This window comes from Lepus europaeus, chromosome 8 (assembly GCF_033115175.1).
Source record: "Lepus europaeus isolate LE1 chromosome 8, mLepTim1.pri, whole genome shotgun sequence".
NCBI classification, from domain to species: domain Eukaryota; kingdom Metazoa; phylum Chordata; class Mammalia; order Lagomorpha; family Leporidae; genus Lepus; species Lepus europaeus.
This window is the reverse complement of record NC_084834.1, coordinates 105,647,518-105,671,993: the sequence shown is the minus strand read 5'-3', so window position 1 is coordinate 105,671,993 and position 24,476 is coordinate 105,647,518. Positions and strand designations below refer to the sequence as shown.

General features: G+C 37.7%; 1 protein-coding gene and 1 pseudogene across 10 annotated transcripts in view; one reads left to right on the top strand and one right to left on the bottom strand.

Moving 5' to 3' along the window:
* Positions 1-20,662, bottom strand: part of LOC133765338 (magnesium transporter NIPA2-like) — a 94,846-nt pseudogene extending 74,184 nt beyond the window's left edge.
* The window catches only part of NPFFR2 (neuropeptide FF receptor 2), a 334,371-nt gene that overhangs the window by 129,113 nt on the left and 180,782 nt on the right, over positions 1-24,476 (top strand). The window lies entirely within an intron of this gene.

Below are 24,476 nucleotides of genomic sequence, written 5' to 3'. Positions count from 1 at the left end.
ATTTTTTATTAACTTTATTCACAGAAGAACAACTCTTTACTAAGTAAAGAATTGAACAATTTGCACAAAAAACAAGACCAGACAAAACAAAAGTATTCCTCATCAGCTGAGACAAAGGCTGTTCAAAGTTACTGCATCTTGGGACTTGTTCTGTGGAATAGCAGGCAAAGCTGCTGCCTGCAGTGCTGGCATCCCATATGGGCAATGGTTTGAGTCCTGAGTGCTTCACTTCTGATCCAGCTCTCTGCTAGCTCCTGGATTCTGACTGGCACAGTTCTGACCATTGTGGCCATCTAGGAGGTGAACCAGTGCATGGAATAGCTCCCTCCCCTACCTCTACCTCTCTGTAACTCTGCCTTTCAAATTAATAATTCTATAAAAAAATCATTGTATCTAGAAGTAAATTTCATTTTCATAGAAACTTAATTAACTTTAAAGAAGCAACCAAGAATCGTACATCGTTTGTGAGCACTTAGACATAATTATAATATAACTCTGAATACAGAGGTCTTGCATGAGAAGTTAGTGCTCAATGACTCCCTTTGTTAATTTAACAATCAGCACTATTTTATATGACATCAGTGGTCACCTGAGGTTCTTGACATGAACTGCCTAGGTTATGGAAGCCTTTCGAAACAACAAACCCCATCAGTGTTTAGACAAGACATAAGCAAAGTGGAAATTCTCTTTGCCCTTCAGAGAAAAGTACCTCTCTCTTTGATGGACCACTTATTTCCAATGGGGTCTCAAGCACTGACGTCCTTTATGTAGGACATTTTTTGCCGCAGTGTCTTAGCTTTCGTGCCTGAAATAAACTCCTGAACTTTTCATTGAGACCAGAATGCTTTAAGGGCTGATTCCGAGGTCTGAGTGCTTTGAGTCTGCTGTGTGGACTGCTTCCTATTTTGGGGCATTCACTTCTTTTTTTTCTATCTATTATTATTACCAGACACTTAATCCTACCCATATGATCACTTTAACACTTAAAATGGTATTTTTCCCACCCAGCTTAAAGGGATTTGCATCCCATGGCAAGTTTTTAAACTGTACCCTTAAAAGTAAGTCCATAGGAATGTATGCAGAACTATATAGCTTTACAGTTACAAACTTTATACACTTCATAATTACAACTTTAAGAACATGGTGATTCTTCCCACCATGCCCACCCTCCCACCCATACTCCCAACCTTCTTCTTCCTCCCTCTCTTATTCCCACTCTTATTTTTTACTAAGATCTATTTTCAATTGACCTTATACACATAAGTTTATCTCTATGTTAAATAAAGAATTAAACAATTAGTATGAAAAAAAAAACCCTTTTTCTCAACAATTAAGACAAGAGCTGTTCAAGCCATTGCTTCTCAAAGTGTCAATTTCATTTCTACAGATTGCCTTTTAGGTGTTCTATAAGTTATCACAGATTAGGGAGAACATTTGATATTTGGCCCTTTGGGACTGACTTATTTCACTAAGTATGATGTTTTTCAGATTCATCCACTTTGTTGCAAATGACTGGATTTCATTTAATTTACCACTGTGTAGTATTCCATAGAGTATGTATCCTATAATTTCTTTATCCAGTCTTCAATTGACGGGTATTTAGAATGATTCCATTTCTTAGGTATTGTGAATTGAGCTGCAATAAACATGAGGGTGCAGATAACTCTATTATTTGTTGATTTCATTTCCCTTAGGTAAATTCCCAGGAATGGAATGGCTGGGTCTAATGGTATGTCTACATTCAGATTTCTGAGTTATCTCCAAACTGTCTTCCATAATGGTTTTACCAGTTTACATTCCCACCAACAGTGGATTAGGGTACCTTTTTTTGCCACATCCTTGCCAGCTTTTGTTGTTTGTGGATTTCTGTATGAAAGCTATTCTAACTGGAGAGACGTGAGGTGAAACCTCATTGTGGTTTTGATTTGCATTTCCCTAACAGCTAGTGATCCTGAACATTTTTTTCATGTGTCTGTTGGCCATTTGGATTTCCTCTTTTGAAAAATGACTGTTTAAGTCATTTGCTCATTCCTTAACTGGTTTGTTTGTTCTGTTGTTGTGGAGTTTCTTGATCTATTTGTATATTCTAGTTACTAATTCTTTATGAGTTGCATATTTTACAAATAATTTCTCCCATTCTGTTGATTGCCTCTTCACTTTCCAGGACTTTTTTTTTCTGTATAGAAGCTTCTCAATTTGATGTAGTCCCATTTTTTTTTTTTTTGCAACAAAATTGTTTAAATTTGGTTGTGAATTTTCTTTTTTTTTAAATGAATATAAATTTCCAAAGTACAGCTTATGAATTACAGTGGCTTTCCCCCCCCCATAACTTCCCTCCCACCCGCAACCCTCCCCTTTCCCACTCGCTCTCCCCTTCCATTCACATCAAGATTCATTTTCAATTCTCTTTATATACAGAAAATCAGTTTAGTATATATAAAGATTTCAACAGTTGCCCTCACATAGCAACACAAAGTGAAAAAATACTGTTGGAGTACTAGTTATAGTATTAAATAACAGTGTATAGCACATTAATGACAGAGATCCTGCATGATATTTAAAAAAATGATTAATTTTCTATGTAATTTCCAATTTAACACCAAGGGTTTTTTTTTTTTTCATTTTCAATTATCTTTATATACAGAAGATCGATTCAGTATATAATTAGTAAAGATCTCATCAGTTTGCACCCACACATAAACACAAAGTGTAAAAATACTGTTTCAGCACTAGCTATATCATTACTTCACATTGGACAACCCATTAAGGACAGATTCCACATGGGACATAAGTACACAGTGACTCTTGATGTTGATTTAGCAATTTGACACTCTTGTTTATGGCGTCAGCAATCTCCCTAGGCTCTAGTCATGAGTTGCCAGGGCTATGAGAGCCTTTAGGGTTCGCCGACTTCTATCTTATTCCGACAGGGTCATAGTCAAAGTGGAAGTTCTCTCCTCCCTTCAGAGAAAGGTACCTCCTTCTTTGATGGCCCCGTTCTTTCCACTGTGATCACACTCGCTGAGATCCTTCATTTAGGTCTTCTTCTTCTTCTTCTTCTTGTTCTTTTTCTTCTTCTTTTTTTTTTTTTCTTCCAGAGTGTCTTGGCTTTCCATGCCTACAATACTCTCATGGGCTCTTCAGCCATATCTGAATGCCTTAAGGGATGATTCTGAGGCCGGAGTGCTATTTAGGAGACACAGCAGACTCATAGAATGGCAGATGTAGTCCCATTTTTAATGTGACTTTGATTGCTTGTGCCTCTGGGGTCTTTCCTAAGAACTCTTTGCCTGTGCCAATATCTGCAGGGTTTCCCCAATGTTCTCTAATAATTTGAGGTTATTGAGTCATAGATTTAGGTGTAATCATTTTTGAGTGGATATTTGTATAAGGTGTAAGGTAGGGGTCTTCATACTTCTGCATGTGAAAAACCAATTTTCTCAGCACCATTTGTTGAAGAGAAATGTCCTTGCTCCAGGGATTGGTTTTAGCAACTTTTTCAAAGATAAGTTAGTTGTGGATGCAGGGATTGATTCATCATGCTTCTATTCTGTTCCATTGGTCTATCCTTCTATTTTTGTATTATAACAGTATCAGGCTGTTTTGATTATAACTGCCTTGCAGTATGGTTGAAGTGTAGTATTGTGATGCCTTTGGATTTGTTTTTGTTGCATAAGATTGCTTTAGCTATTCAGGATCTCCTGTGTTTCCATATGAATTTTAATATTTTTTTCTAGATCTGAGAAGATGTCTTTGGTATTTTTATTTGTATCTCATTGAATCTGTAAATTGTTTCAAGTAGTATGGAAATTTTTATGATGTTGATTCTTACATTCCGTGAACATGGAAGATTTTTCCATTTTTTGGTATCTTCCTCTATTTCTTTAATGGTTTGTAATTCTCATTGTAGAGATTTTTTTTTCCTGACAGGCAGAGTTAGACAGAGAGACAGAGAGAAAGGTCTTCCTTTCGTTGGTTGACCCCCAAATGGCTGTGCCGATCCAAAGCCAGGAGCCAGGTGCTTTCTCCTGGTCTCCCATGCAGGTGCGGGGCCCAAGCACTTGGGCCATCCTCCACTGCCTTTCCGGGCCACAGCAGAGAGCTGGGCTGGAAGAGGAGCAACCATGTCAGAATCTGGCACCCCAATCGGGACTAGAACCTGGGGTGAAGGTGCCACAGGCGGAGGATTAGCCTAGTGAGCCATAGCACCGGCTTCATTGTAGGGATCTTTGACATCCTTGGTTAAGTTTATTCCAAGGTATTTGATTTTTTTGTAGCTATTGTGAATGGGATTAATCTTAAAAGTTCTTTCTCAGTTATGCATTGTCTGTGTAGACAAACACATTGATTTTTGTGTATTGATTTTATATCCTGCTACTTTACCAAACTCTTCTATTAGTTTCAATAGTGTCTTACAGGAGTCTTTTTGATCTCCTATATAAATAGAATCATGTCATCTGCAAATAGGGATAGTTTGACTTCCTCCTTCCTAATTTGCATCCCTTTGTTTTCTTTTTCTTGTCTAATGGGTCTGGCTAAAACTTCCAGGAGTATATTGAATAACAATGATGAGAATGCCATCCTTGTCCAGTACCGGATCTCAGAGGGAATTCTTTCAAATTTTCCCCATTCAATACGATGCTGGCCATGGGTTTGTCATAAGTGGCTTGATTGTGTTGAGGAATGTTCCTTCTATACCCAATTTGCTTAGAGTTTTCATCATGAACGGGTGCTTTATTTTATTAAATGCTTTCTCTGGGTCTATTGATAATCACATTGTTTTTATTCTTCAGTTTGTTAATATTTTGTATCACGTTGATTGATTTGTGAATGTTGAACCACACTGAATAACCAGGATAAATCTCACTTGGTCCAGATCAATGAACTTTCTATTGTGTTGGATTTGATTAACTAGAATTTTGTTGAGGAGTTTTGCATCTATGTTCATCAGGGAGATTGGTCTGTAGTTCTCTTTCTCTGTTGCATCTTTTTCAGGTTTAGGAATTAAGGTGATCGTGGCTTCATAGAAAGAATTTAGGTGGATTCCCTCCATTTTAAATGTTTTGAATAGCTTGAGAAGACAAGTTAGTTTTTCTTCATTTTTATTAAAGATTTATTTCTTTATTTGAAAGTCAGAGTTACACACATAAAGAAGGAGAGGCAGAGAGAGAAAGACACACACACATACACACACACACACACAGAGAGAGAGAGGTCCTCCATCCACTAATTCACTCCCAAATTGGCTGCAATGGCTAAAGCTGTGCTGATCCAAAGCTGGGAGCCAGAAGCCTCCTCTGGGTCTCCCACGCAGGTGCAGGGGCCCAAGGACTTGGGCCATCTTCCATGCTTTCTCTGGCCATAGCAGAGAGCTGGATCAGAAGTGGAGCAGCCAGGACTCGAACCAGCACCCACATGGGAAGCCAGCACTGCAGGTGGCAGCTTTACTCACCACACCACAGTGCTGGCCCCTAGTTCTTCTTTAGATGTCTGGTAGAACTCAGCAATGAAGCCATCCAGTCCTGGACTTTGATTTGTTGGGAGGGTCTTTATTATGATTCAGTTTTAATCTTGATTAAGGGTCTGCTTAGGTTTTCTGTGTTTTCATAGCTCAATTTTGGTAGGTTGTATGTGTCCAGGAATCTATCCATTTCTTCTGGATTCCTCGTTTGTTGGCATATAGCTCTTTGTAGTAATTTCTGATGATTCTTTTATTTCTGTGGTGTCTGGTTTGCATTTTCTTTTTCATTGCTAATTTTTAAAATTTAGGTATTCATTTTTTTGATTAGTTGGGCCAATGGTGCATGATTTTTTTAGTTTTTCAAAAAATCAGGTCTTCATTTTGCTGATCCTTTGTATTTTGCTTGATTTCAATATTTTTTATTTGTTCTTGAATTTCAATTATTTCTGTTCTATTACTTTTGGGTTTGATTTATTATTTTTCTAGATCATTGAGATGCTTTGATATCTCATTTATTTGGTGCCTTTCTAATTTCTTGATGTAGGTACCAATTGCTATAAACTATCCTCTTAAAACCACTTTTGCTTGTATCCCGTAAGTTTTGGCATGTTGTATTGTTATCTTTATATGTTTCCAGATTTTTTTTTTCATTTCCCCTTTGAATTCTTCAATGAGCCACTCTTTATTTAGGAGCACGCTGTTTAGTCCCCATGTGCTTGCATATGTTCTAGAGATTCCTGAGTTGCTGATTTCCAGCTTCATTGTATTGTGGTCTGAGAAGATGCAGGGTATGATTTTGTTGTTTTTGAATTTGCTGAGACTTGCTTTATGGCCTAGCATGTGGTCAGTCCTGGAGAAAGTCCCATGCACTGTGAGAAGAATGTGTATTCTGTTGCTGTTGTGTAGAAAGTTCTATAGATTTCTGTTAGGTCCATTTGGTCTATGGTGTTGATTAACTCTATTGTTTCCTTGCTGATTTTCTGTCTGGTTGATCAGTCCATTGCAGAAAGTAGGGTATTTGAAGTCCCCTGTTACTATTCTAGTGGAGTCTAAGTATCCCTTTAAATTTCTTACATCTTTTAAATAGCCAGGTGCCCTGTAACTAGGCGTATATACATTTATAATAGTTACATCTTCCTGTTGAATTGATCCCTTAATCATTACATAGAGCCCTTCTTTGTGTCTTTTAACAGTTTTTGTGTGGAAGTCTACTTTGTTTGATATTAGGTTGGCTATACCAGCTCTTTTTTGGTTTCTGTTAGCATGGACTATCTTTTTCTACACTTTCACTTTCAGCCTGCATGCATCTTTTTTGGTGAGATGTGTTTCTTGTAGGCAGCAAATAGATGGGTTTTGTTTTATAATCAATTCAGCCAGTCTGTGTCTTTTAACTGAAGAGTTGAGGCCATTTACATTCAAGGTGACTATTGATAAGTAATGACTTTTCTCTGCCATTTTACCATAAACATTCCCATTTTTTACTTTGGAATTCCTTTGTACTCCCACTGGGAGATTTTCTGCCTTTATCTTCTTTCCTAGTGATGACCACATTTCTTTGTTTCTTTGCAAGGTTGGTTAGGTAATGACAAATTTTTTAAATTTCTGTTCATTATGGAAAGTCTTTATTTTATCTTCATTCATAAATTAGAGGTTTACAGTATTCTTGGTTGACTTTTTTTTTTTTTAACTCTTGGAAATGATCTTGCCATTCTCTCCTAGCATGTAGGGTTTCTGATGAGAAGTGTGCTGTGGGTCTAATTGGAGATCCTCTGAAAGTAATCTGATAATTCTCTCATACACATTTTAGGATATTTTATTTATGTCTTAGTGTGGAGAGTTTTATTACAATGCATCATGCTGAAGATCTTTTCTGGTCATGTTTATTAGTTCTATGTGCTTCCTGTACTTGGATGTCCCTTTCTTTTTCCAAATTAGAGGAATTTTTGTTATTATATCACTATAGAGGCCTTCTAATCCTTTTTCTCTTTCCAAGTCTTTAGGAACTCCTAGAACCTGTATATTGGGTTGTTTGATAGTATCCTATAGATTCTCAAGAGAGTTTTTTTTAGTTTTCTATTTTTTTCTTCTTGTATCTGGTCTGACTGTATAATTTCCTGTGCTTTGTCTTCTAAGTCAGATAGTCTTTCTTCTGCTTCACTGATTCTGTTGTTAAAGCTAGCCACTGCATTTTTTATTTGTTCTTTTGAGTTTTTCTTTTCAAAGATTTCATTTTGCTTTCTAAGATCTAAATTTCATGGGAGAAATTTTCTTTCATGTAATGTATGGATTTCACTAGTTCGTGCATTTGCTTCTGATTACTTCTAATCCTACAATCAATATTTTGACTTCCATTTCTGGCATTTCTTCAATCTCTTCATCCTCACAATCTATTACTGAAATGTTCTATTATTTTGGAGGCATCAGGTTATGTTCCTTATTCTTGTTTCTTCAGTCGGCGCATTTATAATTCAGCATTTGTACAGGTAATCATTGGTTTCTTACTGTTTTTTTTTTCCCCTGTGGTGGCTTTTATCTTTGGACTATGCCTCTGTGGATTAACACAGTATGAAATTCTTCTTCCATCTTTTACTATAGATTTTTAGAAATGATATATGAAAATAAATATCACCAAAACTAAATTCGATAGTGACATCATTAAACCTAGAATTCTGAAGAACAGACCCCAGGTCCATGTGTTTCTTTCTCTCCCTGGCATCCATTGGGGGGCTGACTCGGGAGATAGGCAGGCAATTTTAAAGCAACATAATTTAGATTCCAGGGCAGTGTGGGTGTGTGTGTGTGTGGGGGGGCATTGTGTGTGTTAATACTAGCCTTAGATCCAGCAAATGAAGGATTAAGATGGGTGTTACCACCCATGTGGGAGACCTGGCTTGAATCCCAGATTCTTCATTTTGGACTGGACCAGCCCTGGTATTGCGGGTATTTTGGGAGTAAATCAGAAGATGTAAAAATCTCTCTCACTCTGCCTTTCAAATAATGAACACTCAAAACTTCCAGAGCAGAATGCAGTGAGCATATCATTGTTGCTCTTTTTAGTAGAGAAAAATAAATTACTAGATCATTATTCAACACACATTAGCCCTCAAATTCAAGGTTTTTTATTTTAACTAACAGCAATTTTATGAAATCTATAACCTAAGTGAATGACTTTATATTTATGCCAGATACTCTCACAGAAGTGCTGATAAACAGTGCAAAGTGAAAGAGATTTGCAATTTGATGAACAAAGGAAAGATATCATGTGCATTCCTTCTGAGGATTAAAGAAAATTGACTTTTCATATATTAGTTCAAGTCTGTTATAATGAGTCTCTAATGATAATATGAAATACTTGCTTTTTTATGCTGGAATAGGAAATTGTCATTTTTAGTGATACTTGGGATCAATATATTTATGATTTATGTGCTTGAAAGTGATACTGGGATATCTCCAACCAATATGCTCCTTCTTTCTGAGTTACTGTAGTCAGTGATGCAGATTGGATTCTCTGCCATTCAAGCAAAAATTGGCTGTGGAGTATGTATTTTAATTCCTGATGGTGTGCTTATATCACCTTGTTATTTGGTGTAGTAATTACTCATGTACAGCAAATTAGAATAAAGCATTAATAATTTGTAAGAACATTTTCTTTATACATTTCTTCCATGACTTTAGGAAAAAGACAGCACTTTTCATTTCCTTTCTAAGTTAGAGGCCTAGATTTAAAATTTCTCTTGTATTGCTGGCTGAAGGGAGGGGCCAATATTCTTCAGCTTACCAAAATACTAACACTGTAAAACTGCTGTAGTTCACATTATTAAAATTGCCACTTCCCTGTTTTTGTTTGTGATCTTAGTACTACTGGTAAAATGGTTTGTTGGAGTCTAGTTGCTTCCACTTTTCATTCCCCATGTCATGTTCCCTACCCATGCACCACTCACCTCACCTGTTAATCTTATCTTGCATCATCATTCTCAGGTAATGATCTTTTTTTTTTTTTAACTTTTATTTAGTAAAAATTTCCAAAGTACAGTTTATGGATTACAATGGCTCCCCCCCCCCCATAATTTCCCTCCCACTCCCTCCCCCCCATCTCCCACTCCCTCTCCCATTCCATTCACATCAAAATTCATTTTCAAATATCCTTATATACAGAAGATCGATTTAGTATATATTAAGTAAAGATTTCAACAGTTTGCACCCACATAGAACATAAAGTGTAAAATGCTGTTTGAGTACTAGTTATAGCATTAATTCATATTGGACAATGCATTAAGGACAGAAATCCTACATGAGGAGTAAGTGCACAGTGACTCCTGTTGTTGACTTAACAAATTGACACTCTTGTTTATGGTGTCAATAGTCTCCCTAGGCTCTAGTCATGAATTGCCAAGGCTATGGACGCCTTTTGAGTTTGCTGACTTCGATCTTATTCAGACAAGGTCCTAGTCAAAGTGGAAGTTCTCTCCTCCCTTCAGAGAAAGGTACCTCCTTCTTTGATGGCCCGTTCTTTCTATTGGGATCTCACTCACAGAGATCTTTCATTTAGGTCGTCTTCTTTTTCTTTTCCATGGTATCTTGGCTTTCCATGCCTACAATACTCTCATGGACTCTTGAGCCATATCTGAATGCCTTAAGGGCTGATTCTGAGGCCAGAGTGCTATCTAGGACATCTGCCATTCTATGAGTCTGCTGTGTATCCCACTTCCCATGTTGGATCGTTTTCTCCCTTTTTTATTCTGTTAGTTAGTATTAGCAGACACTAGTCTTGTTTGTGTGATCCCTTTGACTCTTAGACCTATCATTATGATCAATTGTGAACTGAAATTGATCATTTGGACTAGTGAGATGGCATTGGTACATGCCACCTTGATGGGATTATATTGGAATCCCCTGGCACATTTCTAACTCCACCATTTGGGACAAGTCTGATTGAGCATGTCCCAAACTGTACATCTCCCAATCCCACACATGGTCTGACACCCCAGTTGTGGTTATCCTATGAACGCCTGCACTCCAGATCCAGATTTCTATGGCTGTGCTGTACTTCCCACGTCACAGACATTGGAGTCACCAGGTCAGCCTCTGTAGAAAGCTGGGGCACAAACTGACTCCTGTGCCACTATAACCCTGCACACATCTATGCTCCCATTAGCAGTTACCTCAAATATGCACACTTCGTATACTATTAACATAGTGGCTGCAGAGTTGTCTATGCCCTGAGCACCAGGGAAAGTGTGACACGGGATCCGGGAGATGTGGTACCCCCATGCGTGTCTGTATTTTCGGCCTCTGTTCTATGGCAACTCCATGGGACCACTCATCAAGCAGCAGTGTCACTCAACCCAGAGACAGTAGGAGTCTCCTCAGCAATAGCTTCCCTAGTGGGAGGAAGAAGTCAAGAGGACCAGAGCAGCCATTGCCACTGAGGATCATAACAGCCCTCTCTGCCACCACAGGTGTCCAGCATTGCCACTGAGGACTCCTGCCATCTTCAGCAACATTGACCTGAGCTGATAGAGCCAACCTGGGTCACCTTGTGGGTGGCAGGGCCGTTTCAGCCCCACATAATAAGAGAAGGTCTTTTCATAGTATATGTAGCCCCTGAAGACTAGAAGCAGTGGCTTTTCCACCTAAAGCGTGGTCATCAATGTAAAGCAAGAGGAAATATGAAAAATGAAGGAGACATATATACAAAAGAACACAAAAATTTCCCAGTAGCTGACCCCAAGGAAGTGGCAATGTATGAACTGAGCAGAAAACAATTCAAAATAATTGTTTCAGAAAGTCCAGTGAACATCAAGAAAGTACTGAGAAAAATTCAGTGAAATCAGGCAAGCAGAAATAGCTAAAATGATATAGTCAGCAGATTAAAATAAAAAAAAAGAAAATTGAGATGAAAAATACAGTGAGTATAGTAAAACTACAATAGAGTATCAAGAACAGAATAGATTAAGCATAGAAAAGAATTTATAGTCTCAAAGTTTATTTGTAAATCCACAGTTAGAGATAGCAAATGAACAACAGTAACAATGACCAAAAAGACAAGGAATGAAAAATGCTGACAGAATTTATGGGGATGCATGAAATGGATCCAAACATTAAGTATTTGAGTTTTAGAATTTCAAGAAGGAGAAGAGAGAAGTGCAAAGGTAGAAAGCTTATTTGAAGAAATAGTTGCAGTAAAGTTATGGAGAGTAGAGAAAGATGTGAGTACCCAGGTACTGGAAAGTCAAATCAGACTTGTCTCCTCCCCCCAAAAAGTTAACTCTTAAGTATCAAAAATCAGCAACAAAGAAGATCCTGAAAGGGACAGAGGAAAGAAGTCCATGACATGAAAGGCAGTTTCAATAAGGCTGGTATTAGACTTTTCAGGAGAAATCTTATAGGTCAGGAGAGTATGGAATTCAAAGTGTAAAAATACTGCTGTTCAAGAACTAGAAAAGAGATGAAGAGTTTTTCAGACAAACAGAGGTTGAGGGAGTTAATCATCACAAGACATGTATTACAAGAAGTCCGAAAGGCAGTTTTTCAAGAAAAGTACGCTAATTAGTAACACAAAAACATACGAAGAATGAAATCACACATCTTCAGAGTATTCTAGTAAGATAATGGGGATGTGGGCAGTGTCATGATGCACTGTGTTAAGCCACCACCTGCAACTCTGGCATCCCATATGAGTACAGGTTTGAAACCTGGCTGTTTGACTTCCAATCCATCTCACTACTAATGGCCTGGGAAAGCAATGAATGATAGCACAAGTGCTTAGTTTCCTGCCATCTATGTGGGAGACCTGGATGGAATTCCAGGTCCTATGGCTGTTATGACCATTTGGGAAATGAATCAGCAGATGGAAGATCTTTCTTCCTCTCTCTTTCTCTTTAGCTCTCCCTCTCCCCTACAACCCTTCTCCCTATCTTCCTCCTTTATCTCCCTCTCTTTTCAAATAAGTAAATAAATCTTAAAAATAATATGATAGTATGTAAATGACATTGAACTTAAAAGACAAATCTATTAAATAATAATGGCTCTAATAATTCCTTAAGGGAGACAGAATATAAAGAAGAAAATTATACCATCAATGATATAAGGATGTGGGGACATGGAGTAAATGCTTAGAACTTCTATTCTGAATCCTCAAAAAGAAAATGCTTGAAAAAGTTATTGTGTCTGTAATAAACATGTAGAATTTTCATGTCCTTATACCCTGAATAATACAGTATAATAACTATGTGTATTGGGTATTTTAAGCAATGTATAAGTAATTCAGTATGTACAGGTATTTAAGTAATCTATAAGTAATATATTAGTGTGTACAGGAGAATTATACAAGCCATATGCAAATACTATACCACTTTATATAAGAAACCTCAGCATTTTCTAGAGCATACTGGAACAAATGCTCCATGGATTCCAAGGGACAACTATTCCAGTTGGGGATGTTAATGTCACCTTTTGAGAAATAAAAATGTGTCATTTTCCCAATTTTAAATCGTTATTTGTTTTCTTATTATTTAGTTTTTGTTTTTACGTAGACAGACCTACCAACTTTTCCCCATATTTCTTTTGAGTTTGAGTCTAAATTGATGAGGTTTCCCCACACTTGGTTTATAGGGCTATTAAACCATGCTATTTCTATTTGTATACTAATTTTTACATTGAATTCTTTGATTTATTTGGAATTTACTCTTGTTCACTCAGAAGAATTAATCTTTTTTCCTTTCTCTTTAAGGCCATCAGATTATCTCAACACTATTTATTAAAAATTCCACCTTTCCCTTCTTTGATGTGAGAAACTGCCTTTATTTTATACTAAATTTCCATTTATATTATATATGTTCTAGAATTTTCCATTCAATTCCACTGGTTTTTGTGTGTCATTACCACATTATTTTTTAACCAGCAAGGTATTCATATATGGAAGAGATAGCTTCCCTCATTTTTGTTCTTCAGCATTTTCCTGGCTATGATTGTTTTTCTATATGTTCTCTCTCAGAAGCTTTTCCAACTGCAAGGGGAAGCAAAGGAATGTTCAATTGTATTTTTTGTTGAAAAATGATGTTCAATTACAAGAAAAACTTACATCTTTGTGATATCAGACTTCTTGCTTACAAACATGTCCTTCATTTTTCGTGTCTTTTGTTTGATGTTTTCCTTATTCCTTGTGTTTAGGTAATTATTGTTATTCTGTATTATAAACAGAATCTTCTCAATTGTAGCTTTAAATTGTATATTTTTATTTTTATGCTAAAATTAGAGTAATAGAGATGTAAGTCTATAGCAATCCTTGGCAATTTTCTACTTCTTGGCTCTTGTCAAACACTACACAAGCTCCGTGGTAATATTTTCTCCTTACACACAGTGGTTCTTGACTGGGGACTCCACTTCCCATAGGTTGATGTGCTTTAGAACTTTTAGAATTTCTGTGTAATTTAAAAACTACCTCTTTTAAAAGGATTCTGTTTGTCTTGACATTTCCCCCATATCCTGAAGAGAAGTGAGTTGGCAAAAATATTGTATATTTGACATTTTATGTGTAAGTAATGTTCTAAGGCACCAGTTACCTTCTCATTTCTGTACACTGAGAACATGATTGATGCCCTTTGTATTACTGATTTCATGTGGGATATTCCATTAGAGCACAATCTTTTGAGTACATTAGGTATGACTAAAATTTGCATTGTTAATCCTTGAAATGCAGGCAATAACCAGTGAAGAAAAAAGAAAGCATGAATTTTTTTGTTTTCACTGATAAATCTGTAATACTCCCCTTCAATGGAGCCTTAATTTTATCATCATGCAAGTAAAATTTTTTTTATATTATGAATTTTACATAGTCCATTTCACATGAGATAATGTTATGTCTTCCATGACTAGCTCTGAGATAATGACAAAGCACAGCATGTAAGATACAAGGCTAATGGGTCTTTGGGATATGAGATGGAAGAAAACTAAGTGGAAATGAGGAGAAAAAACACAAGAGAGCAAAGAAAAAAAATAGTATTGAGGACCGAGTTGTGAATAAACTACTCAACATCTGGAATATCAACCTCTTTTTTAACAGTTTTAAAAATTTATTTATTTGAAGAACAGCATGACATAAAGACAGAGGGAGAGAGAGATAGACCCCAAATGACTGTAATAGCCAAGACTGGGGCAGGCCAATCCAGAAAGCCTTGAACTCACTCTGGGTCTCCCACAAGGGTGTCAGGGACCCAGGCACTTGGTCCAATATCTGCTGCCTTCCCAGGTGCATTAGCAGGAAGCTGAATCAAAAGCAGGGCATTCAGGACTCAAACCAGGGCACTTATATGGGATGCAGGTGTCCCAAGTGGTGGCTTAACCTACTGTGCCACAATGCCTGCAGTTTATGCAAGGGCATGAAGTTCTGACTCATTATTACACAGAGGTTGCATTGAGGTAAGGTCATTCATATATGGAGAACTCAATTACTCCCTTAGGCATCAGCAAGACTGAAGCGGAGAAAATCTTCCATTCTGCATATATTCCTATGAAAAAGGTGCTTTTTTCCCTTGGAACACACACTCACTTGGCTGAACCCTTATCTAAAAGTGTGCAGCCTATGATATGGCAGAATCATATCTTTAGCTTGAATATGTAATTCTATGAATCAGTCTATATCTTCAAAGGATTTAGAGATCTGTGATCAGATAATAAATTTATTCTATGGTAGAGAGGAAAGAGGCACTGGAGGGAAAGATGAAGGGAGCTTTTTCTGCTTGGATTTTCTTATTTTTCATTTTATTTGAAAGGCAGACAGAGAGACACAGGCAAAGACAGGTCTTCCATTTACTGGTGTACTCCCCAAATGGCCACAACAACTGGGGCTAGGCAGGCCAGGTCAAAGCAAGGAGCCAGAGCTGAGTCTGGGTCCTCCCACATGAGTGGGAGTGACCAAAGAACTAGAGCAATCATCTGTTTCCTCCCAGGGTATGTCTTAGCAGGAAGCTGGAATTGGAAGTGAGGGCCTGGACTCAAACAATATACTCCAATGTGGTGTGCAGGGGAAATGAGGAAAAAAACCACAAGAGAGCAAAGAAAAAGTGGCATCTTGAGTGATGTGCCAAATGCCTGCCCGTGCTTGAGTTTTTAAACATAGTTAACACTGAGACACAGATTGGGCCTAGTGGTTAAGACATCCATGTACCTGGATTTGATTCCTGGATCTGGCTCCTAAGTCCAGCTTTCTGATTGTGAGTCAATAGTGGCTTAAGTGCTTGAGTATCTGCTACTCTTGTGGGAGACCTGGATTGACTTTCTGGCTGCTGGCTTCAGTCTGCACCAGCCCCAGTCATTCCAGACTTTTAGAGAGTGAACCAGCAGATGGGAGCAGCTTATTAACTAAGTAAATGAAAACAAAACAATAGTTAAACTATACTTAGATCTGCCGCATTTGACAAATGATGAGAAACAGAGGCAATAGAGAGAACTTCCATCCACTGCTTCACCACTCAAATGAACTAAGTGGATAGGATGGTAATGCTGAGTTTCACAATTTAGATTACTTTCAATTTTTGATTATTAATAATAGTGTTGCGATAAATACACATGTACTGTCTTTAAGTGAATTATTGCAATGACTATTTACCTAAGAATGGAATCATTGGGTCCCAATAATGTGAGGATTTTTAAAACATTAACAATATTTACCCATTTCTTTAGGCTATTATGTTACTGTTTTCATGTTTTGTTTTTATGTTTACTTAAAATGTCATGAGATGTTACCATTTTCTAAGTAGTTAATAGTAATTATACATATTCTCATTGTATTGCGTCATAATTGTCATGCATTTACGTATTTTTTTTTTTTTTTTTTTGACAGGCAGAGTGGACAGTGAGAGAGAGAGACAGAGAGAAAGGTCTTCCTTTTGCCGTTGGTTCACCCTCTAATGGCCGCCGCGGTAGGCGCGCTGCAGCCGGCGCACCGCGCTGATCCGATGGCAGGAGCCTGGTACTTATCCTGGTCTCCCATGGGGTGCAGGGCCCAAGGACTTGGGCCATCCTCCACTGCACTCCCTGGCCACAGCAGAGAGCTGGCCTGGAAGAGGGGCAACCGGGACAGGATCGGTGCCCCGACCGGGACTAGAACCCGGTGTGCCGGCGCCGCAAGGCGGAGGATTAGCCTAGTGAGCCGCGGCGCCGGCACATTTACGTATTTCTGGGTGAGCTCATTCTCCTTCTTTGTGAACTGCTTTTTGAATTTCTTTTAGTGTAGATCTTCTAGCAAAACTTCTCCCAGTTTTTGCTTGTCTAAAAATGCCTTTTTTATTAGAACTGTTTTAGAAAAACATTTTCTTTAGTTATAGAATTCAAGGTTGGTGCTTAGTTTCTTTCAACACTTTTATGATGTCATTCCATAGTCTTCTTTCATCATTTCTTTTTTTAAGACTTATTGAATGATTTGAAAAGCAGAGTATTGGAGAAGATGGGGGGGGGGAGGAATGAGGGAGAGAGGAGGGAGAGAGAGAGAGAGGGAGAGAGGGAGAGAGGGAGAGAGGGAGAGAGAAATGCTCTTCTACATGCTAGTTCACTCCCAAATGGTCACAAATGGTCACAGCACCTGGGATGTGCCAGGTTGGAGCCAGGAGCCAGGAACTCCATCCAAAATTCCCATGTCAGTGGCAGGGACCTACGTGCTTGGGCCATCTTTTTCTGCCTCCCAGGCACATTACCAGGGAGTGGGATCAGAAGCAGAGCTCCCCCACTGGAACTGGGGCTCTGCTGTGGGACACCAGCATTGCAAACAGCAACTTAACCCGCTGTGCCACCATGCGAGCCCCTCTTTCATCACTGCTTCACTGATAACTGGCAGACTTACTGATGTCATTCTTTTCAGAAGGTGAATTTCTTGCTTTCTTAGTGTTTTTAAGCCAATAGCACACAAACAACAAGTATAAGAGGCATGGTAAGTTCTGTAAAGAGCAGGCCATACTTAAGCAGACACAAGAACAGGATGGCTACATGCAGCATTTGAGGAGGAAAGTGACTCGGAAGAGTTTGGAGAGGAATGAAGGGACCACGGTGTTCAGATCCTCAGAGCACACAGCAAGGAGCTTTAATTTTATTATCATTCCCTGTCAAAAGTGATATGAACTAAAGCGTATTTCAAGAGTATCATACTTGCTCTTATTTGGAGATGAGGCAGTGGAGAGGTCCAAGAGCAAAAGGGGAGGATGGTTTAAGAATTTGAATATACTGATCCACTCAGAGTGTAGCAGAGATGAGGATGGAGGCCTGGATGAACTGGAATATTTTTTAATGGGAGAATTGAAAGGCCTTTGTGAAGCTGTTGGATATGAGGACTTTGAAAAAAAAGATGAATTAAATTTGGATTCTGGATTTCGGTTTGGACATTGAAGCAAGTGATGGTGTTATTTACTGTGCTTGTGAGGTTGAAAGAAGCTGCTATGCAAGCTGGGGGTCAATAGTTTCCTTTGCAGCATGCGAGATTAGATGCTTCTTGGAAATTTAAGAGAAGAGATTGAAAATTTCTGTTTTTGTGCTTAATGTTGAAATTAAGTCCAGAGTTAAAAATGGATTAGGAAAGAAGCATGCCTACTTGGAGATCTAGTGGAAGATGGGAAATGATCTCCTTACTCACTGGGGAGGCATTTTCAGTTTTCTAAATGTTGCATCAATACTTATAAAGCATGTTTAAGAACATCTTTATTTGATGTTTCCATTTATTAGGTATTATGCAGGCATTAAAAATTCAGTGGGTACTGTGATTACCCAAGAGTTGGAGGAAACTACTTCTTTTATTAACTTATTTCCATTGTTTAATTCTGCTTCAATTTTTTGCTCCAATTTTGCTTTGTGTCTGAAATAGTCTGTAGATGATGACTTTCCTTTTCTTCAAATATTTATGTTAAGTGATTGACTAGAAATCCTGAGAAACGGCATTAATTTCTTTGATGCAGCTGAAGAAAGAATACATTGAACAACAACATCATTCTTTAGGAAGTCACACAGAGTTGATAAGTAATTTAGAATACTTGTTTGAAAATTATATACCTAATTTTATGAGAGAAAAAATCCATATTTGTATGTGTCTGTGTGTGTTGGATGAAAAAATTGCCATGAGTATGATGCAGAAAGGATGTTTGTAAAACCAAGCACGTCTACCTTGGGAACCATTCATATTGTTTCATTGATGAAATTCCATAAATTCCACTTCTAGTTTGTGACTGGTTATGTCATCTATTTAATCAGATCTTTGGCAAATTTAGTTCACAATTATATTTCAATTCAGACACATTGAGGTTTTCCTGGTTTGCTTAACACGTAACTCTTCTTGTAAAATATTACAGGATCTGTAGGAACTAAAAGAGCATCTAGAATATCATGTATAGGAGTGAAATGGGCATTATCAGATTTGATGACTGTTTACAGCCCTTGTGTCTTCTGTTGCGGAACAGTGTTTTTTCTTCATACTATTTGTTGAACTCTTTACTTAGTGTAGGGTTAAACTTAGGATCATTAAGTAAAGTGAAAATAGATTTTTGTAAAAATTAAGAATTGGGATAAGAGAGGGAGGAGGAAGAAGGGTGGGAGCATGGGCAGAAAGGAGGGTAGGGTGGGAAGTATCACTATGCTCCTAGATCCGGACATAGGAAATACATGAAACTTGTACAACTTAAGTAAAATTTTAAAAAAATTTTAAAAAACATAAAAATCACAGGAAAATAGAGTTTTAAAAACTTTTTGCAATGTGTAACTTCCGGCTTTCTACTCATATGGGTAAGAAGTGGAAGGTGGCCCAGTACTTGGGCCCCTGCTACCCATTGAGGAGACTTCCAGGTTTTGGCCTTGCCCAGACTTGGCTGCTACTATCATTTAGGGAGTTTAACCAGTGGATAGGAAAACTCTTTCTCCCTCCCTCTCTCCCTCTGCCCCTCGATCACTCTGCCTTTGAAATAAAGAAAGAAAAAAGAAATGTGACTTTTTAAGAATAATTTTAAAATGGGTTATAAGTTGAATATTAATAAAGAATACCATGATAGGTATAAATGATTATGTTTTTCATAACTGAACAGTATTAAAATACATTATTTAAATTATGCAAATGATTTAAATTCTTTAACTTATGTAAATTTAAATGATTTGTATCTGGTTCTATGTATAGATTTTAGTATAGACTATAACAAAATTTCTAGTTGATTTCTAGCTAGCTCTGTGACTTTTTAAAAGATTTTATTTATTTATTTATTTGAGAGGTAGAATTACAGACAGAGAGAGGGAGAGACACAGAAAGATCTTCCATCTGCTGATTCACTCCCCAGTTGTCTGCAACTGCCGGAGCTGAGCCAATCTGAAGCTAGGTGCCAGGAGTTCCTCCGGGTCTCCCATGTGGGTGCAAGGCCCAAGCACTTGGGCCATCTTCCACTGCTTTCCCAATCTATAAGCAAAGAGCTGAGTTGGAAGAGGAACAGGTAGGACATACACCAGTGCCCAGGAGGAGGCTTAAACTGCTGCACCATAGTGCCAGCCCTTGGCTCTGGAATGTTTCTCCTACCTCTGATCTAGGTAGAGAGTAATAATGAATACCATCTGTTGAGGGCAAACCAACTTATCAGATATGGGCTCAGTACTTAGCACAAAACATTTTGTTTTTATGTAGTTCAACCAATGTGTACTTAAAATAATGAATTTCAAAACAACAAACAAATAAACAAAAACAAAAAAAACCTCCCCCCCAAAAAACCAAACCAAACCAAAAAAAAAAGAAAAAAACCAAACCAGAATGAATCTCATTTTTATTGGCTTCCTGTTGAATTTCATAATAACAGTGAGTGCTTGGGGCCTGAGATACATCCTTTTTTTAAATTTCTTAATTTGCTTTTAAAAGAAAAACTTTGCCAAGAATTATCTTCAAATTTGTTTTGTTATTTGAAATTTTCCTTTCATCCCATTACAGATCACCACAGTGATTTTTATTATTTCTGTATGTTAGTTGCTGACGGATATGTAAGTCATTTAGTTTGAACAATACACTACAATGACAAGTATGACAGTGATCCCCAAGCTTTATTGTCCCTCAAAGTCTCTGGAAGGCTTGCTGGAACACAAAAGATTGGATGCGAACCTGAGGGATGGTGATGCAGCCGGTCTGAGGCAAAATTCACAATTTCTCAGTTGATGTTGTTGCTGCTGGTCTGGGTTCCACTGTATGAGGACCATGGCTCTAATAGTACCCAAAATGAATATGAAAGAAGGGTTATGAATTCTTCTAACACCATTCATTTTAAGTCGAAGCATTTCTATATACACTATAACTAAATTGTAGTTAATGCATAATTCTAATATATCAAGGCTTTAAATGTTACAAGTTATGAAAACTACTTACTATGAAAAAACTAAGCATGGGTTTCAATGTTCTCTTGCACCAAATATTTTTTTTAATTATTTATTTGAAAGTCAGAGTTACATAGAGAGAGGAGAGGCAGAGAGAGGTCTTCCATCCACTGGTTCACTCCCCAGTTGGCAGCAATGGCTAGAGCTGTGCCAATCCAAAGCCAGGAGCCAGGAACTTCTTCTGGATCTACCACTCAGGTGCAGGGACCCAAGGACTTGGGCCATTTTCTTCTGCTTTTCCAGGCCAGAGCAGAGAGCTGGATTGGAGCAGACAGAACTTGTACTGGCACCCTATGGGATACCGGCACTGCAGGCAGAGGCTTTACCTGCTATGCAACAGCGCCAGTCCCCAAATAAAATTTTAAGTCTATATTCCACGAACTGTTTGATGTCCCTGTTTATAAATCTCAGCTCCTCTATTTTTATTACAACACTGAAGTGGGCACTGTTCATATAAACGAGGAAAATCAGGCACAGAGGCAAAGTAGCTTGTCTGAAGTCATATTAACAAGAATGGGAGCAAAGCATCAAGCTCAGGCAATCTGGCTGCAGAAATCGTATTCTTACCTTCTAGGCTATCCCACGTCCCTCCTTATCAGTGTGTGAGCCATCAGGAGATGAGGATGCTGTGCTACATTTTCTCTCCTGTGCTCTTGGCAGAGTGATTGGGGAAAAAAAAAAAAATGGGTCCTGTTTTAACTTCCTCCTCTTGCAAACATCGGATCATATATCCCATCAAATTCATCTGCTGGGGTCAACCAGAAAAACAAAATGAAACAAAACTCAAGGTCCAATCCTGCCCCTAAGGGGAGGCAATTCTGTTTCTAATTATTAGGTGATCATTGATGGATGCTACACAAAAGGCTTCTATAGCTATGACTCTTGCAGCAGCTGAGAAACACCACAAAGGACAAAGTTACAGTTGAAGAAACTGAGTGCCACATACTACAATGTGTGAGATGTTTTTTCATTTGGAAATACTGTTTAGAGAAATGGTTACTGAATTTTATTTATATTTTTATTTAGTAAATATAAATTTCCAAAGTACAGTTTATGGATTACAATGGCTTCCCCCCCCCCCAATAATTTCCCTCCCATTCGCACCTCTCCCATCTCCCGCTCCCTCTCCCATTCCATTCACATCAAGATTCATTTTCTATTATCTTTATATACAGAAGATCGATTTAGTATATATTAAGTAAAGATTTCATCAGTTTGTACCCACACAGAAACACCAAGTGTAAAAATACTGTTTCAGTACTAGTTATAGCATTACTTCACATTGGACAACACATTAAGGACAGATCCCACATGAGAAGTAAGTACACAGTGACTCCTGTTGTTGACTTAATAATTTGGCACTCTTGTTTATGGCATCAGCAATCTCCCTAGGCTCTAGTCATGAGTTGCCAAGGCTATGGAAGCCTTTAGGGTTCGCCAACTTTGATCTTATTCCGATAGGGTCATAGTCAAAGTGGAAGTTCTCTCCTCCCTTCAGAGAAAGGTACCTCCTTCTTTGATGGCCCCGTTCTTTCCACTGGGATCTCACTTGCAGAGATCTTTCATTTAGGTCTTTTTTTAAATTTTAAATTCTCATTCCTCTGTTTATATTTCACATCACAGTCACACTAAGACTAGAAATCTACCCGCCTTTAGACAGAAATACATTACAAACAGAATGAGACTAAATGTATTGATCCCTGCAAAGCAGCATATATAAATATGAAATGATTAGTAATTTGAACCTATGGACAGATCAAAAGAACAAGTAAAAAGAACATATCTTACATGAAATTAAGTGAACCTAAGAAAAACATCAAAATCTGTGTCTCTTAGTAATTGATCTCTGTGAAGAAATGCAGCTTTTATCATGAAAATGAGGATCTTATGTTAGATCTCAAATTATAGCTGGCAGCGTGGCGTGCCTTTGTTTCTGGGTTGCTAATGTTGGGAAAGTAATTCTCATTAAAGAATTTGTGAGGTTCACCTGAGAAGGAAAGCAGGGACTCAAAATTACAAAGTATAAGCAGGCAAAAGGAAGCAACCGGGAACATAATATAATATATAACTCAGGAAAATGAATACTAGAAAGACACAGAAATCAAATTTAATGAAGAGTGGTGTATTTAAACTTCAGATACTATTATTTCCTCCCTGAAGGGATTTATGGTTTCTGAAGAAAGGTAGCCTAATCTAAAATTGCATCAAGCTCAAATTCATCCTGTTCCCCTCTGACACTTTTCTTGACAGACTGAAGCAGAAGAACACTGGACATGTTGGTAGCATTTTGAAAAGCTGAACTCTCTCACAAAATATAGAGGCAAGATTTCAGAAGATGTTTTAATATCAATTTTCATACGGTAGCTATACAAGCTGCAAGAATTGCCTCTTTCCACATCCTTAGCAATCTAGCTTTATATAGCTTTACATAGCTTTATAGCTTGTTCCATCATTTGGGTTAAATCATGAAGGGCGGCACCCTGCATGATTAGGAGCTTCTTGAGGTTGCATTCTCCTTCCCATACCTGTTGCATAACTTCTCTGTGCTTTTGTTTCCTGAGTGGTAGCATTAGGAAAATAATTACCATGAGGTCAGTATTGTGGCACAGTGGGTTAAGCTACCACGCCCATACACAAACACATATACACTCACATCCGCACACATGCAAATATATATATATATATATAATACACATTTCAAATGGAACATTATGAATTATTATATATAATACACATTTATAATGGAACGTTAGAAAAATGAAGAAAATCCTCTCATTGGTGACAACACAGATGAGCCAGGAGGACTGTATGTTAAGTGAAATAAACCAGACACAGAAAGACATGATCTCACTTATATATGGAATCCACAGAAAAACTAACAAACAAAATGGACATATAGAAGCAGAGAGTGGTGGTTCCCAGAGAATGGGAGATTAGGGGGAAATGAGATTCTGGTCAAGCAATAAAATTTTTTAAAATTCTAAGTGGACAAGTTCTGAGGATCTAATATACTAGACAGGTGGTTATGAATGTATTAATTGTGGTAATCATTTCACAATGTATATACATATTAAATCCTGAAGTTGTACATATTGACTACATACAGTTTTCTATTTGTCTATTAATTTTTTTAAAAAAACATTTAAAAGGAAACTAAAACTCAGGGAGATTGTCTAAATTCTAAAATTCACAAATGTAATAGACACAATGGAAACAGAATGTAAGCAACTTCTTTGTAGTTACAGACCTGGTGTTCTTTCCTTGACACTGTTTTGTACAATAAAGTGAATGAGGAGCTTAGACTGACCCTGCTGAGGCAGGATGTTAGTTTCTGACACAGAAGGATCTAGTAAAAATGTGTATTTAAATTTTCTTGTTTCATTTTCACAAACTTTTAGATGCAGATCAATTAATTTCTTTATGAGACTGAATTTATGTCATGTTGTATTTTCTAATTTTCCTTAAGTAAGATGAGAAAAAATTTGTTTAAAAATCCTATTAGTGTGGCTGGCACCGTGGCACAGTGGTTAATCCTCCTTCTGCAGTGCTGGCATCCCATATGGGTACTGGTTTGAGTCCTAGCTGCTCCACTACCCATCCAGTGTCCCCCTAATGCACCTGGGAAAGCAGCAGAAGATGG